Source organism: Taeniopygia guttata, chromosome 11, assembly GCF_048771995.1.
Source record: "Taeniopygia guttata chromosome 11, bTaeGut7.mat, whole genome shotgun sequence".
Lineage (NCBI taxonomy): Eukaryota > Metazoa > Chordata > Aves > Passeriformes > Estrildidae > Taeniopygia > Taeniopygia guttata.
In genome coordinates this window covers 19,159,793-19,175,023 of record NC_133036.1, presented here as the reverse complement: position 1 = coordinate 19,175,023, position 15,231 = coordinate 19,159,793, and the positions used below count along the sequence as shown (strand labels likewise).

Sequence of the window (15,231 nt, the reverse complement as noted above, 5' to 3'; positions counted from 1 at the left end):
TTGTGGCTAGAAGGTGTCCAATAAATTGACAATTTCACTTCTTCCCACAGAGTTTTCTGATTAGCAGCACTGAAATTACTGTTATTTTCACTTGATGAGTATCATAGCCAAATGTGTGGGTTTGGGGTTTTTTGGGGGGGAATTAGAGCCAGATGATTGGATGCTGAGCCCTGTAGGCAAAAATTTTGCTTACATGTATTTTAACAATTTTTAACTACTCTCCTACTACTACACATTACCTTATTTTCTAACTTTACTAGACATTTCTGTACATCCTTAAATGCTTTGTCCATTTAGAAGGTAAGATTCTAAATAAGTCACAGAAATAAAAAGCAATCACCCTGTACTAAGGAAGACAGGATTAACAGAGACTCTTTCTGTGGAAACAGGATTTGAAAATACATCATTTTGTATAACAAACTTTTCTATATAAAACCTGCATTAAGCCTGAGAAATAATATGAAACGAGTTTAAACCTCACATCCTAGACCAGGCCTATTCCTGAACAATTCCTAAAGCTGGTAGCACCATGACAATTAGGTCAAAGGGATCAGTTTGAGATGATGTTTGTGCGTTTTACTTAATTTCCAGATAAATGCATTGAACACCAGTGTTAAATCCTCCAGTTTGTTCAGAAAGTGACTTTGATCAGAAAAGGAAACCAGAACTTTGCGGGTGCCACCGGTGATCTCCGTCTCGAACAGCTCTCCTGAATCGGGACGCTGCATCTGACATCAAAACAACAGAGTGAGAACCTTCACAGTTTCAAGCTCACATAAAATATTCACTGATTAATTCATCCCTTCTCCCTCTTTGTGCCGCCAGGCCGCCCCTCGGGCTCTTCGCCCCCCACCCGGGGCGGTCCCGGGGGCTCTCCGCGCCCCGCCCGAGCCCCGCGGCGCCGCCGCTGCCGCCGCTGTGCTCGGCCGGCGCCGCCCGCCGCTCCCGCCGCCCCTTCCCGCTGTCACTCGCGGCTCCGCCCGCCCCTCGCCGGCCCCTCCCCGGCCCCGGCGGAGCCGCCGCCGTTTCCGGAGCGCTCGGCGCGGGGCCCGGGGCTGTCGCGGGCAGGTGAGTGAGCGCCGCGCCGACCCCGCCGAGCCCCGGGCCCGGCCCCGCCCGAGCCCCGCGGCGCGGCCCGCGGGCCCGGCCGAGCGGGCACCGGGGGCAGCCCCTGGGCCGCTCGGGAGGCGCCGGCGGGGGCTGGGGCCGAGGGGAGGCGAGGCGGCGGTGCCCGGGACCGTGGCCGCAGTGCCCCGGCGGGGCCGGGCCGTGCCGGCTGTGGTGTCGGGGGTATCCCGGGGCGGTGTCGGGGCTGCGGCCGCCCCCCCGTGACCCGTGTGCGGGCAGCGCGGCGGGGCCGGGACTGCGCCTGCGGGAATTCCTGCGCACCTTCCTGCTCCGCGGTGACCCGGGGCGCCCGCCCGGCCCGGCCCCGCCGGCCCCCGGCGCTGGGGTGGCCCCGGCGCGCGGCCTCTCCCGGGCGGCGCCGCCGGAGCTCCGGGCAGCGCGGCAGCGGCGCCGCCCACAGCCCGGCCGGGCCCGGCGCCCCCGGCCCTCCGCGCCCCCGGCCCGGGGCCTGCGGGCGGCAGCGGCTGCGGGAGCTGCGTACAGATTGTTCACCTGATGCGAGCTGCGAGTGCCGCTTGTTGTTGCCGAGCCTTATGTTGTGTGCATATGGTAGCTGCCAGCAGAAGTGGATAACGCATTTTGGGCTGTAGCTTAAAACTTTACCAATGCTCCCTTGCTTCTCCCCGCTTGAGGGGTTTTATTTGTTTGAGTGGAGAGGAAATGGTAGAGCTATGTATTTGTCCGGGTGAATGTCGGCTTAGGAACTTGAAAGCAGTCAGAAGGTCTTATTTGTTTGTTTTATGTGAGGTTATAAACCCTGTTACAGGTATAAATTGGCCGTTATTATTATCATTACTGTTTTTATAGAGGCACAGGTGTCTGGCTGTTGTGAAAAGCAGCCGTACCTCCGAGGTGCGTGACTGCAATAAACTTGGTGTTACCGAGAGGCTCATGCGGTGGCTTCGGAGGCACATGGAGCTGGCACGAGGCTGGGGCTGGCTCCCAGAATGGCACTGATCCCTAACTGCCGGGTGGCTGTTGGACAATCTCACATCTACAGCTGCTGCGTTTTAAGCCTGTTGTTGCTGGATGTTTGTGTTTCCTCAGCTCAGTGCTGTCGGCAAAGAGGTAGTGGTGCTCTTGAGGAATGTATTTGTTTTCTGTGGGCACAGACAGCTGAAGCTCCCATTCCCTCACCTCTCTGAGGTGTGTGGTATGTGTTGTGTGGCTCCTGGCCACATGAAGGTTTTGGTATGCAGCTCATGGGATCAGCAGTGTTGGCCCATTCTGGTATGTGCACTGTTGCTGTTGGTGTATCGTGGGTACCAACATGATTTTGCACTTGGCTCTAGTCTTCTACCAGGCAGTGTTTCTACAGAAGATAAAGCCAGACCCTTCTGTAAAGAATGGTGCGTTTTCCAAGTTCAAGACTTGGAGAAGGTTTTTCTTTCTTCCTGTATTTTCTGTTCTTTCCTTCCCAGCAAAACTTTCTAAGTATTTAATGTGTGGTTGTGATGAAGATGTGTTTCAGGTCGATGTCCGTGTTCCTGGTGCTTGGAGGAGCCAGGCTGGGAGAGGCTCAGAGCCACTGCTTTCCCTGCACCTTGTGCTGCTGCTTCCTCGGTCGGTGTAAGGCAGGAATGCTTCCACTGGCTGCTCTCATTCTCCATCAGGAGTTACTCAGGGTGGTTAGGAAACTAGAAACAATGCATACAGGGAATATTTTTCTAGTTGAAAGTCTATTCCGAGACTCTTAAATTTGGCTGACAGGTAAATAATCCCTCATAAAATGTAATAAGGCAAATATATGCTACTGACGTGTAAAGTGAAGTCCAAGTTTCTTCTGATTCTTGGGTGTCAGCTTGGATTTGGTCACTGGCATCTTATTTTTCTTAGGGTGTGATGTCTCCAGCTTGAGACCTTTATTCTCTGCTTCTTCCCACTATTTATTGTTTTTGAACACCCCTTCTCCCTCAGCATACAAATGATGGCCAGTTTTTCTTTGCAGCAAAACAATTGTATGTTTCTGTCCTATGTAAGCTTTTCTTTAAACCTGACACTGACAGTCATTTTAAGTGCTGCCACTTGCCTTGCTCAAAACAGGGTTATGTCAAGAGAAATTGTGCTGCTGCTGCTGCTTTTGTTTGTGTGGTAGTACTGTAATAGGAAAAGACTTGTTCTTGGTACAATGAATGCTGGTACACCAGAAATCCTGCTAATGATAGTGATTAATGGGTGCTGCCCAAAATAGCTATCATTGCTGATATGACTAATTGTGCTGTATGAAAAGAGTTCCTTTATTCCCAGTAATCTCAAGGTGTTTCTGGAGTTTTAGAGAAGTGGCAGACAGATAACTGCACAGGGAGATACAGAACTTGCTGGAGTGTGGCAGCTCTCGGGAGCTTGGTGCTCTGCTGCCGAACCAGTCAGGGCTGAGAATGAGTATTTTCTTGTGGTGATTGTAGGTAGATAGAATATTATTACTGGAATTGGGTGTTAGCCAGTGCAACAGCCTACGTGTTGCAAACAACGCCAGGGTATTGTTAGTAGCTACAGAAGGGGTTTTTATTGTACATGAAAGATGACATTTCCAGCAGCATGGGTAACCTCATCACAGGGTACTGTGCTGGGGCTGCCTCTCAGGGCAATTGGCGCTGCTGCACTTAACAAAAATCTGTTTTGTAATTGCTCTGCTCCTCCTAGAGCTTGGTGATGTGTCTGGATACCCTTCCCAGGCCTTTGGACATCGAGTGATGGTGACGTGCTGCAGGCAATCCTTTGCTTCTGGGCCATGGTGCATTCCAGGTTCTGTTTGGACTTTGTATGTGCTGGAAACTTATTGGGGACTGTGGATCTAAATCATAGGAGGTTATGTGTCTTGCTACCTGTAAAATCTGAAATTCTGGCTTGTAGGATGAAAAAATGTTTTGAAAATTAAGTAGAATATGTTAAAGATGGGTTTCACACTCACTGAGAAGTTTGAAGTTGTGCTTGTTGCACCTCTAGCTTTATGTTTCTTCTGCTGTTCATGTACCTCAAGACAGTTAGGAGCTGTTCAGACATTTGTCCTTTCAGCCATCAAAGAAGCCCTTAAGGTGTGTGTGGGGGAATAGGACACATTCCATTCACAAATTCTGCTCTGCAGGTTAATTGCCAGTTTGGTCTGATGGGGTTCCAGTCTTGAGGTGTTCTGGGATGAACTGGTGTAGTCTAGTCCTTGAATTTTGTCAAAATGGTGATTAAAACAAGAGAAAAAAAAAATTTAAAAATGGAACTTCAAAATGATAATTTTGATGGCAATGAGGTGTGTTTCACTTTAAAGAGCTCTAATAACTGTGGTCTTGGAATGTCAATTTTGTCTTACCCTGCTGTAATTAATGAATTAGTATGTTGGTTACTTAAGATAAATTTTGGGGAACTGATCTGCGTGATTCTGTTAAGGTCACAAGCTTTGCATGAGGCAAACCAGCTTCCAGGGATTCAGGCTGGAGTGCTTTGGAGTAAAAGAAAAAGGAGGGAGTGTATGTGAGAAAAAGCAGAATAGAAAGTTTAGAAATGCTGGTCAAGCTTTGAAGAATGACAGAAAAGGGCTGAAAAGGGGAATGCAAAGGACTCTGGGTGCAGCTGGGGGAGTCCTGGGTTGTCTGTGAGTGTATGGGTGGGTCTGGGGTGGGAGTAGCTGAGGCTCTGTGAGCCTTTGAGGCATCTTTGAGAGGCTGTGCAGCACGTCAGGCATTTTCCCAGCTGTGATACTGCATTCCATCGATGGCAAATTGGCTTCAGTCTGGTGATAACATACGGCAGCTTATCCAACTCAAGTTGGAAGTGTGATATTCTAGGACTTGGCTTTGAAGAACCATTTTCACTAAGGAAATAAATATTCTTCCTTCTAAGGAAAGCCCTCATTGGAGAACATGATAGCACTGGCAGATAGAATTTTTGCTGTATTGGCTAAAAAGCAAACAAAAAAACTTAAAATAAAATTTTGCTGTAGAGTAACTGCCTAATGTTTTACTGTTAGGATCACATTGACAAAATAACGCCTTAGGAAACATTTTCACAATGTGTCCCTAAGTTGTGACCAATTCCTGCTTATGTTTTTAGTCACATTTTCTCCCTGAAATATCTGATGAGTCTTTTCTTGTTTAGGCCAGCTGGATTTCCATTGTTCCTTCTTTGTGATCTTTTGTTGCTGGCTTTCCTAGCGAGTTTTCTACTTTTTCAAGTGGGGGGTTTGGGGTCAACGGGACTCTGTTTTGGTTTATTGAGTCATATTACAGTAGGGTACTTGTTAGGCATTACCATTTTCTGATAAGCATTTCTGTGCAACAGCATTGCAAAAGATAGATTCTTCGGAAAATTTCAACAGGAAAATTCTTCCACCACCCTATTGGTCACTCCTCATGTTGAGCTATTCTACTTTTGTTCTTTCCTGACACTACCTATGTGCTGGTTAGAATGCTGTAAGGGAACATGTCAACTGGCTGTTTAATAGCAGTGTTTTAGGTGTGGCTCTTGTTTAGTTGTGCACTCAAAGTTGACATTTAAATGGCACTGTCCACTTATAGAAAATTCCTCAGTCTCTGTGTCGTGTACTCTGCAATCTGGGGACAGAATAAATCTCCTCAACCTAAACAGCTTCTGAATGTAAGAGAAAGTTTGTTTCCCTTGCTAGAAATCATAATATTGAACTTAGTTTCTTTAATGCTTTATTTTAACACATTTGGGGAACTCTAAAGCAAAGTTGTAGAGGAGAGGGTAGGAGAAGAGCAGGAAGAAGAGACTGTGATGGACCTTTTTTTCCATTTCTCCACAGGCATCTCTTACGTGATTCACTCATGTGAGGGCTGTCTGCCAATGAAATTTATCTCTAATCCTGTCAGTAACTGAGTGTTTTTAGTTTCCCAAGTAGATTACCTGGCTGTCATAACTGGTATGTTTGTGAGTTTCTGGATGATGTTGGGAATTCCTCTGGATTTACTGGGGTAAAATTAGGTCCTTTGAAATGTGTCCACAAGATTTGTCTCATACCAGGATATTCAGGGCAACTTCCCAGGTATTTTTAATGAAAGTTGAACTTCCTGCTCTTCTGTACATATTACAGAAGTTGGCTGTGTACCTGGGAACACTTTGAGTCCAGGCACAAGGACTTCCTGGAGAAAGATAAAGCACCTGAATGTCTGCAGCTCACATTCCAGGAAAATCTGGAGATCTTTTCCCAAGTACATGGTAATATTTTTTAAAGTCCCTTAAAAATATTTGAAGCTGGCAATCTCATCCTGAAGAAGCCAGATACTGTTTTTATATGATCATCTAACAAAACTGCTGAAAAGCAGAGAGAGCTGTAGTTCCTAGGAAGGACACACACAGAAACACTCCTCTTCTTGAAAGATTCTTCTCATGTCTGCATCCTCACAGCTGCAGTGAAAGACTGGGGAATCACAGGGGAAGGATCACAGTGGGTGAATGTAATTCTGTGCCAGACTCCAAAAGATTTGAGGAACGTAACCTCTTTCTGGTGAGTATTTCAAAATGTTTCTCAGAATACTATTTGCAAGTCTTGCACCAGATGGTATTGTATTATGTGGAAGGAGGAAGAATACAAGGAGGAAGGGGGTACCTAAAAATGCTATTCTTCCAGTTTTGTATGTTCTTCAGGGGAACTTCAGTGTAGGAAGAGTTTGTAATCTGCAAATGCTCAGAAGAAGCCATGTTTGTCAAATGCAGGTAAAAATGAGTGCAGGTGTTCATAATTTGTTAGAGGCCCCTGTGTTTGTAAAAGATGGAAAGATCCTGAGCAGAGAAGGTACTTGGTGGGAGGGGAGAGTAGCAATGCTGCTTGTGTTGAGTTCTGCAGTTCTGGGTCCAAGCAGGAGTTAAGGCTAGGTGGTGTGGAATAGCATTAACTAAAACTGTGCAATGACATTGTTCCAGAATCCTGTTTCATCAGTGTATGTTTCTGAGCTGCAGAATAAACTTTATTTAGCCTCTTACCAAAGATGTAGTTAGGTATTTGTGGTTTTTCAGCTGAGCAACACAACTTACAAATATTTAAATAATAAGGCAATAAGATCAACCCTTTTTGCTATATGAGATAAATATTTGCAAGCAAGTGATGGAATCAAAAACTCTAATATGATGATGAAAAATAGATCTTCTGCTAAATATGCATGTATTCTTTAGAAAAAACTAAAACCTTTAATGTAATAAATAAAAGAGAATGAAAAAACTTGGTAATGATCAGAACTTCATTTTACTGAGTTCAGTTGTGAGTGGTGCAGATGAAACCAAGACTGTTATTGGCAGGAGAGCAGAGATGTGAGTGGGTGCTTGGACATTCCTTACGTACAGAGAGCAAACTGGGTGTGCTTCAGTAACTCCTAGTGCAGTACAAATAAATTGTCCTTCCACCAGTGTGAATAGAAGCACATCTTCTGATAGAAACAAGGTTAAGGCTTTGGTAGTGTTACTCTTGTTTTGGCTGTTTTTGAAGAGAAGTTGCTGAAGTGTATGTATAGTAATGCAAGTGTATGTGAATTTCTAATTCTGTGGCTTATTTTTGTTTCATGCTTATGAAAATTCTAGGGAGTCCTGGAAGGAAATGTCAGTTATTAGAACCAAACCCTGAAAAACAGAGCATGTTATAGCAACATTCTGCTTTTGGGAACATGCTTGGTTCTGTATTAAAGTGTTGGAGAAGTCCTTACTCAAAGGAGTCTTTCTGTCTGTCTTGTATTGCTTTCAGAAGGAGAATGAAAACATTTTTTTTGAGCAATCCTATTAGATGTCATAATAAACTTCTTTGTGTAAACATTGCAATAATTTCCAGTGCAACAGATTTTGATGTTGAATTCAGCACTTTGACCTCATTCCAGGCCCAAAGAGGAGCAAACTTTGTAAAGTCTTAGGCAGGTATTACAAAATAACTTTGATAATTAGTAAATTTTATATAAAATTTGGCTATGAATTTAACACAGACCTGTTCATACCTTCTTCTTAGTAAAGATATTCTACAGATCCAGGTTATCAATGCTGATTTAAATGCTGTCTTTCACATGAAAGACTATTTCAGTTTTAAGACCAAATGCAGGGTTGTGGGACAGTGTATGGTCTGGTTTGGCAGTCTCTGGTCAAGTGCACTTGGAGCTTTTTCCATGTGGAAAAGTGGTACATCTGAGCTGTGCTATTTTGAAGTAAATCTGTTGCTTGCTTTAGTGGTTAGAAAAGTTCCTTGGCTGGTTAAGTGAATCCTTTTCTCTGCAGATGTTTCTGGATATGAAATCTGTTGAAAACCACTAATGATACATTTTTTGTTTTTGTATAGGAATGTTACATTTTTGTGGTGGTGAATTGGTATGATAGATTAAATTTGTAGTTGACACACAAGATTTAGGGAAATGTTTTTTGGGCAAAGTGCATTTTCTTCCTTTGAAGATGCAGCAGGAAAAGACCTTGTTTGGTTTTTTTTTCCCCCAATCTTAGTTTCTGGAATGGTTGGGTTGTAGGAGGTTTGACTGGGGTTGTCTGATGCAGTCAGACAGATGAATAACAGACCATAGTTTGTGCTGAACACGGGTTAGAAGATGAGATCTCCTCTGTGTGTGCCCTGCTTTTCCGTATTTCAGTGACCATCAAGTCCCTGTCAGGTCACAGGAGCTGTCACCCAGCTGCCAGGAGGTGCCAGGTGTGTTTGGGTACATTTCTGAAGGTTGTTCCTTGGCCAGGTGTGTTAGGTGAGCACTGTAGAGGAATGAATTGCTCAGGGTAGCAGAGGGCTGGGCTGAGGAGCTCCTCTGGCTGTAAAGGTACAGCCAATAAGTGCACAAGTTTACAGTGTATAAGTTTAATTTGTTCTTAAGCAGCTTCACAGTTTGTTGCTTGTGCAGTGCATTGATGGTGGGGGGGTTGTGATAATTTACAGTGATTTTTGAACTAAGTTTCTCAACTCAGTTTCTGAGGACATTTCTGTAGGTTGGCATGTTGCTGTTCTCCAAGTTCCTCTATCCTTACCCTCTTATTCATGATTCCCTTGCCCTTAGGAGGATTATTGATGGAAATGTCTGTCTAGACTGCCTTCTCTTGTGTTTCAGCATCTTCTGCTGTGTTTCACTTGAAAGGCCTTCATGGCCCTTAACTTTGTGCAGTGTGAGACATGAAGAAGACTGCTGCTGGTTTTATATGACTGACATTTGGCTTAATGTTGTCATTTGTTCTTTTTTCTGAGACATTCACATTTTTATGGGCTTTTTTTCAGCTTCACATTGCAGCCAGTGGGTGCTTTTCTCTGTGATGTTGTATGTTGTTACTGGTATTTTAAGTTTTGTTCTGAAAAAGGAGAAAATGATATATTTCAGTCAGTTGCTTTCTGCTAAAAAGTTATATTTCTATTTTGTTCTGCAATTGTTGTAGGACAGATTAATCAGTTTCTAAAAATTTGGGTGGTTTCAGGGAGGTAATATATTGTGTCTTCTTTGCATATGCTGTTTGATATATTCTGGTCTGGAACGTGAGTTCTCTCTGCTGTGTTGATTGTATTTCACTGCACGTGAAATGAAAGACCTAGAAAAACAAGGCTAAGTATAGTTTACTGAATTTTTTACACTACATAATAATGCTCCTTTTCCTTTTGACTTAAAGCTTTTTAAGTGATCCAGTCTTCATAATCATGAGTGCTCCCAGGAAGGTGTGCTGTGTTTTTATTCAGATGTTCAGTGTGGTGAAGAATAAGTTATAATATGAATGCAGCACATCTTGCATATTGCGTCAGTGCTAAATATTTTTCTCTAGAATGAATTCTAATGTGAGCAAAGTTGAACTGGTATAATTTGGAACAGTAGACTTTAGGCAAAATTGCAGTAGCTGTATGTGAATATTGATTATTGTGCTCAGTAGCATGTGAAAAACCTCATCATGCCTCCAAGCACTGTTGCCTTAGTGGACTTAAAATCCTTTATTTAGCTGTTGCTAAGGATTTGTGTTGAAGTTTTTTTAAATTTCTTCTTTTACATCATACCATTGACCTAAGTGCTGTAGTTCAATGGCTTTCCCTGGCCTTACAGTGTCACAGGCAGGTGGTGTTTTGGCCAAAGGATGGTGAGTTTCTGTCTGAAACAGTCCAAACCTTGTGATCTCAGAGGACCCACTTCATATATTCTGAAAAAAAGCAGGGAATGGTAATTGCAGCTGTAGAATAACCCTCAGAGGAGGGAAACACTTGGCAGATTGACTCAGATGTATCAGTGTGTGTCCTCAGGTGTGAGATGCCTTTGTCTTTGCAGGGTATTCAGCACAGCAGGTCAGATGTTGTGTACCTCTTTGGTAAGAACCAGCATTTAAAGGACTGATACTTCAAATGTGATGTTTTGTAGTTGATGTAAAGGGAAGAACTGGTTTTTGTTTCACTGGTGAAATGATTTTTTCCTAAAACTGCTGCTTCATATTCTTCTTATGGAAGATACTGCCTTATCCTGGACTGGTGGTGAGCTGAAGGTTGTGTGGCAGGTACTTGTGGCTTACTTGCACGTACACTGCAATGCCTCTCCTTTTTTTGTTTGTATCCTTGTCTTTGTTCAAAATGCTGGGTTTTGTTAAATGTGAGAAGAGCATAGCAAAGCAACTGCTCATAGTCATGAATTCAATAAGTAATTGAGACTATTCAATGTAATCTTTTAGAATTACAAATGTTAGGTAAAAACCCCTTTCCTTTATGAGTAACAAACTTAAATATGTCACTTTTCACAAAAGCATGTAGTGGTATGACAAGGGAGAATGGCCTTTGCTGAGGGAGAGTAGATTTAGATTAAATATTAGGAGGAAATTATGCCCTGTGGGGGCGGTGAGGCCTTGGCAGAGAAGCTGTGGCTGCCCCATTCCTGGAAATGTCCAAGGCTGGGTTGGATGGGCCCTTGGAATAACCAAGGATAACTGGGATAGTGGAGGGTGTCCCTACCCATGGCAGGGGTGGGATGAGATGGGCTTTAAGGTTCTTCCAACCCAAAACATTCTGTGAATTCAGGATAAGTCAGGTATTTACAACATTGGTATATGGTAAAAACCTCCATGCCACAGGGATTTTTTCACTGATGCTTTTTCTTGAGTAGTTATCTTCCAGGTGATTACTAGTAGAGGTTGCTTAATTTAACATTGAAATGGCTTTTAGTAGTAGTAAATAAGTGTCAGTTCTGACTAATAAAAATCCATTGTTGTGGGCAGAGGAATGACCCCTAAACAGAGTGTATGTTTCAACTTCAGAGGCAAAGAAATGCCAGCATAATCACCTGAAAAATATGAAAAGCAGTCCATGGAATAATTTTGTTTCAGGCAGAATAAAACATTAGCTGTAAGAGGAGCTAAGGTTCCATTTTACAAGTGACTCTGCTGTTTAAAGTGATTTGCTGATATGCATGCAGCAACTCAGAAAGCAGCAGGATGCCTCACTAATAGCATTTGAGAGCCCTAAAATATGGTTTCATCTGAATTTTGAATATTGTTATATTGATGTGCTGTAAAAAAACTATCAGTTTCATTGCCAGGCACAGTCATCTCATTTTCTTATGCTGCTGAACTCAGTCACTCTCCTTTCCCCCTGTGCTCACTTTTGTTCTTACTTTTAGTTTTACCTTTTTTCTCCTGCTTTAAGCTTTAATTGCCATATAAAACTCTCCTGATTGTATGTGTTACATAGTGAGGATTGGAATGTTAGCTGAAAGATGGGGAGAGGAATCTGCCATGCTGAAAATGCAAAAGATTTCCTGTTATTGTTACTCAGTTTGGTGCGAGTTAATGTCCCTGGGGCAGCTAAAGCACTGCTTAAACTCTCCTTGCTTCATGTAAATGCACAAGTGGTGGCAGAGGATAAAACCCCTTGGTGTATCTAATAATACTCTGATTGTGGTTAGTCCCAGTTCTGTCTTTAGAACACATTTTTCCTAATAAAATAAATGCACAAAGTGGTATGGCTTGCTCCAGCTGCAGAGTGTTACTGGATGCTTTGAAGGAAGGTAGTTATTTTATTTATTTCTAGACTTGAAATGTTGAGAAAATGTCTCATTGAAATTTGACTCCCTCAGTGGGCAGAGCATGCAGTGTGCACGTAACAGGCACCGTTAGGTACATGCAGGAAATCCATATTTTTATTGCTGTGGATAAAACCAAATCTATAAATTCCTCAGTGTGTAGTAAGGATGCTTGTCCAATACTGTGGGGTTTAAGCTGACTGGAGTTAATCAAAATTGAAAATAGACCAGTGTTGTTGAATTGTAAGCAAGAAAGCAGGATATGTTTTTAGTGTTCAAATTTTGCAGGAAACTCCAAACTTCATGTTATAAATAGAAATGCAGAAAATAAATGTGGCATCCCTGTGTTTATGTTTTATAGTGTTCCCTGAGAGGTTTTTACAGATACTTATTGTGGACTTATGTAGAATATAGGTATTGTAATTGCCTAACAGAATTCTAAAAGCAGAACAAAATCCTTACAGAGCTGTAAAAGGAGGGAGTATTGGTGGAGTAGGAACACAGCTCCCTCCTTTTTCCCATCTTGCAGTGTGGGAGACAGCAGTGGGTGGAAATCCTCCTGCAGAAGCATTTGCTGTTTTGTTTGGTTGTGCTGTAGCCATTGGCACTTTCTGCTGCCATCAGTAATTCAGGGGCACAGGACACACAAGTTCAGGTTTTTGTCAGAGCCTGCCTAATGGGGAAAAATGTGGAAGAAGGAAAATTACCATTAAATAGAGAACATAATAAGGAACTGCAGTGGAAGTTCAAGCCTTAGATGTCAAGGTCTAGCAGCAGGGTTCTTCCCAACCACTTCATTGTTCCCTTGGCTTTCTTGCTGTGCTGCTTATCTTAAAGCAGATGCAAGGAGAAATTTTTTCCTAAATAATAATTTCAGTTACCTTCTCCAGAGCCATTGTGGAAGTTGTTGTTTCCATAATATTGCTTATGGAAGAGTGTAGGCATTGAGTTTTGTCCAAAATGAGCCTGGCTGAGCCATAACTGCTGTGTGATGGTTCCACTGGAGCTGGAGGGACTTGGAAGCAGTGAGTGTGTGGGAAGGTTGTAGCTGAGATGTGTGTTCAGACAGAACATTCCTGCTGTAGTTCTTGGGGGGTGGATCTGCAATATCCTCCCAGCAGGCTCCCTGGCAGGGAAGCTGTGTGAGCTCAGCCAGGTGTGCCTGGAGTTTGTGGCAGGTCACAGAGTCACGGGCACAGTGGCCAATTCAGTGTTTGCTAGATCACTTTGGTATCCTTATAGATCATACTTACCAGTTTAAATGGAGTTGTTAAATTAATTTTGAAGCATTAGTTGAATGACTATCATTAAATATCAAAGAAAACCATCAGGCACTGGGTGCTCAGTGTCCATTTCACTGTGCTCCAGCATGGCCAGCAGTGATAGCAGCACTGCTGCCAGCTCCTGCTGTGTTACCTAGTGATGCTCCAGTGCTCCAAGCAAAAGGCTGATTTTTCAAAGAATAGTTCTCAGGTTTTCTTTCAGAATTTAAAAAAAAATCTGTTAAATTTTCAGCTTTTCATGTGCTCATTAGTAATTTGAATGTTTCCTCTAAATGAGTGTGTGTTGGAAGGATTGTTTTGACTTAGTTGAATGTGCATTGCATGCTTTACTGGAAATGAAGGCACAGTTCAGCATGCAGCTCCAGCCCGCATCAGTGACTGTGATCCAGGAGCCCTTTCCCTAGGAAGTAATGATTTTTAAATGGTGTTGTGTATGGATTCATTCTTGTACAACTTGGGTTTCATTCTTTAGGACTACTGAAGAATATTCTTAGCATAACTAAAACCTCCTCTGCTGTGTCCCCACAAGTTTGTGAAAGATGGGAGTGGAAACAGGGCTGAAAAATTAAAGACTCTACTGCTGTCCTGTTGGTACCTGTCATAGTAAAGGCAGAGACTATGGGAAAATTAACTTATATTTACATTGACAAACAATATTATATTAGTTCTTTAAAAGAAGCATTTTATTACTCTGGTGTCCATAGAATGCTTAATTAATTCAGTATTTTGAAATAGCTGGGTTTTTGGACAGTGCTGTTGTGATACTCTTTTTCCATTTGACTAACAGTATCCTTTTGAAAACATATTTTCACATATTTTCCTAGTGGCATGATAAATTTTTGTGGCTGTCATTCATTGACATGAGAATCTCAGTGAGGTTTTTTAAGATGCTTTGAGTCCTCATTTTGAAGTGTGGTAGAGAAGTTTTCAAATGCAGACCTTAAGACTGAATGAAGTTACCATTCAAAATACGGGTTTATAAGATCATGTTTTTGCTGAGGGATGAGGCAGTCCTGACTTGCATTTCTTTATGTTGACAGTGTAATTTTATCTATTTTTTTTTAAAAAGGAAAGAAGGAATTTTTGTCCCCCAGGAGTCACCTAGGAATGAATCTCATGGGCTGCTCCTGGGTGTGCTGCTCCTGTCATTGATAACTTCTGTTTTATGATACCCAGTGGTGGATAAATATGTTAATGAGGTGACTCTTGGCTTCACAATTTCTCTGTTGTTTTTCAGTTCATTCCAAAATCCAGCTCTACTATCTTAAAAAGTTCTCACACTTGATTTTCTCTAGTGTGGTATGTGTTCACTTAACTACTTATATTCTTAATTGCTGGAGGCAGTCCTCCCACTTACACTGTTCAATTTGTGTGGAGCTGGTAAGAAATTGAAATTATGCCCTGCTGAGAATAGGATGGAAGCAGAAGGAGTGGGAGAGAGAAGTAGAACAAACTGATGGTATTTACTAGAACTGCCTGTGCAAAATGGTGTGAAACAGCCCATATTGATTGTCAAGCACATTGATAAGGTATTTTATGTAAAAAAATTAACATACTGTGTCATAATACCCAATGTTATGGTTCAAGGATTATTCCTCTTTCTTCATTCTGCTTCTATGGTCAAGTTGTCCCGTAACTGATTATGTCTGAAATATTATTTGGAAAGTAATTTTGTGAAGTACTAGTGGCAATTTGCTGTTTGTATCCTAGGTTGGCTAATTTTCTGATTAATCAAGTCATATCAGTATAGCTGGTCTTGTTCTGAAAGACTTGCTTCTGTCTTGGTGTGTTATAGGTAGTTTGGGATGTGGGTCCATGGGAATTTCCTTTTTCCCCTCAGTTTCAGTGAGGGTGGTCCATAAAGG

The 15,231-nt window shown here is 42.6% G+C and overlaps 1 protein-coding gene across 1 annotated transcript in view; it reads left to right on the top strand.

Annotated features, from left to right (window-relative positions):
- Nucleotides 1-939: 939 nt before the first annotated feature.
- GARRE1 (granule associated Rac and RHOG effector 1) overlaps nt 940-15,231 on the top strand; it is a 59,816-nt gene continuing 45,524 nt past the window's right edge. Inside the window, exon 1 of the mRNA XM_030282103.4 lies at nt 940-1,068. The gene's annotated coding sequence lies outside the window, so the exon portion shown is untranslated. The remainder of the gene's footprint in view (nt 1,069-15,231) is intronic.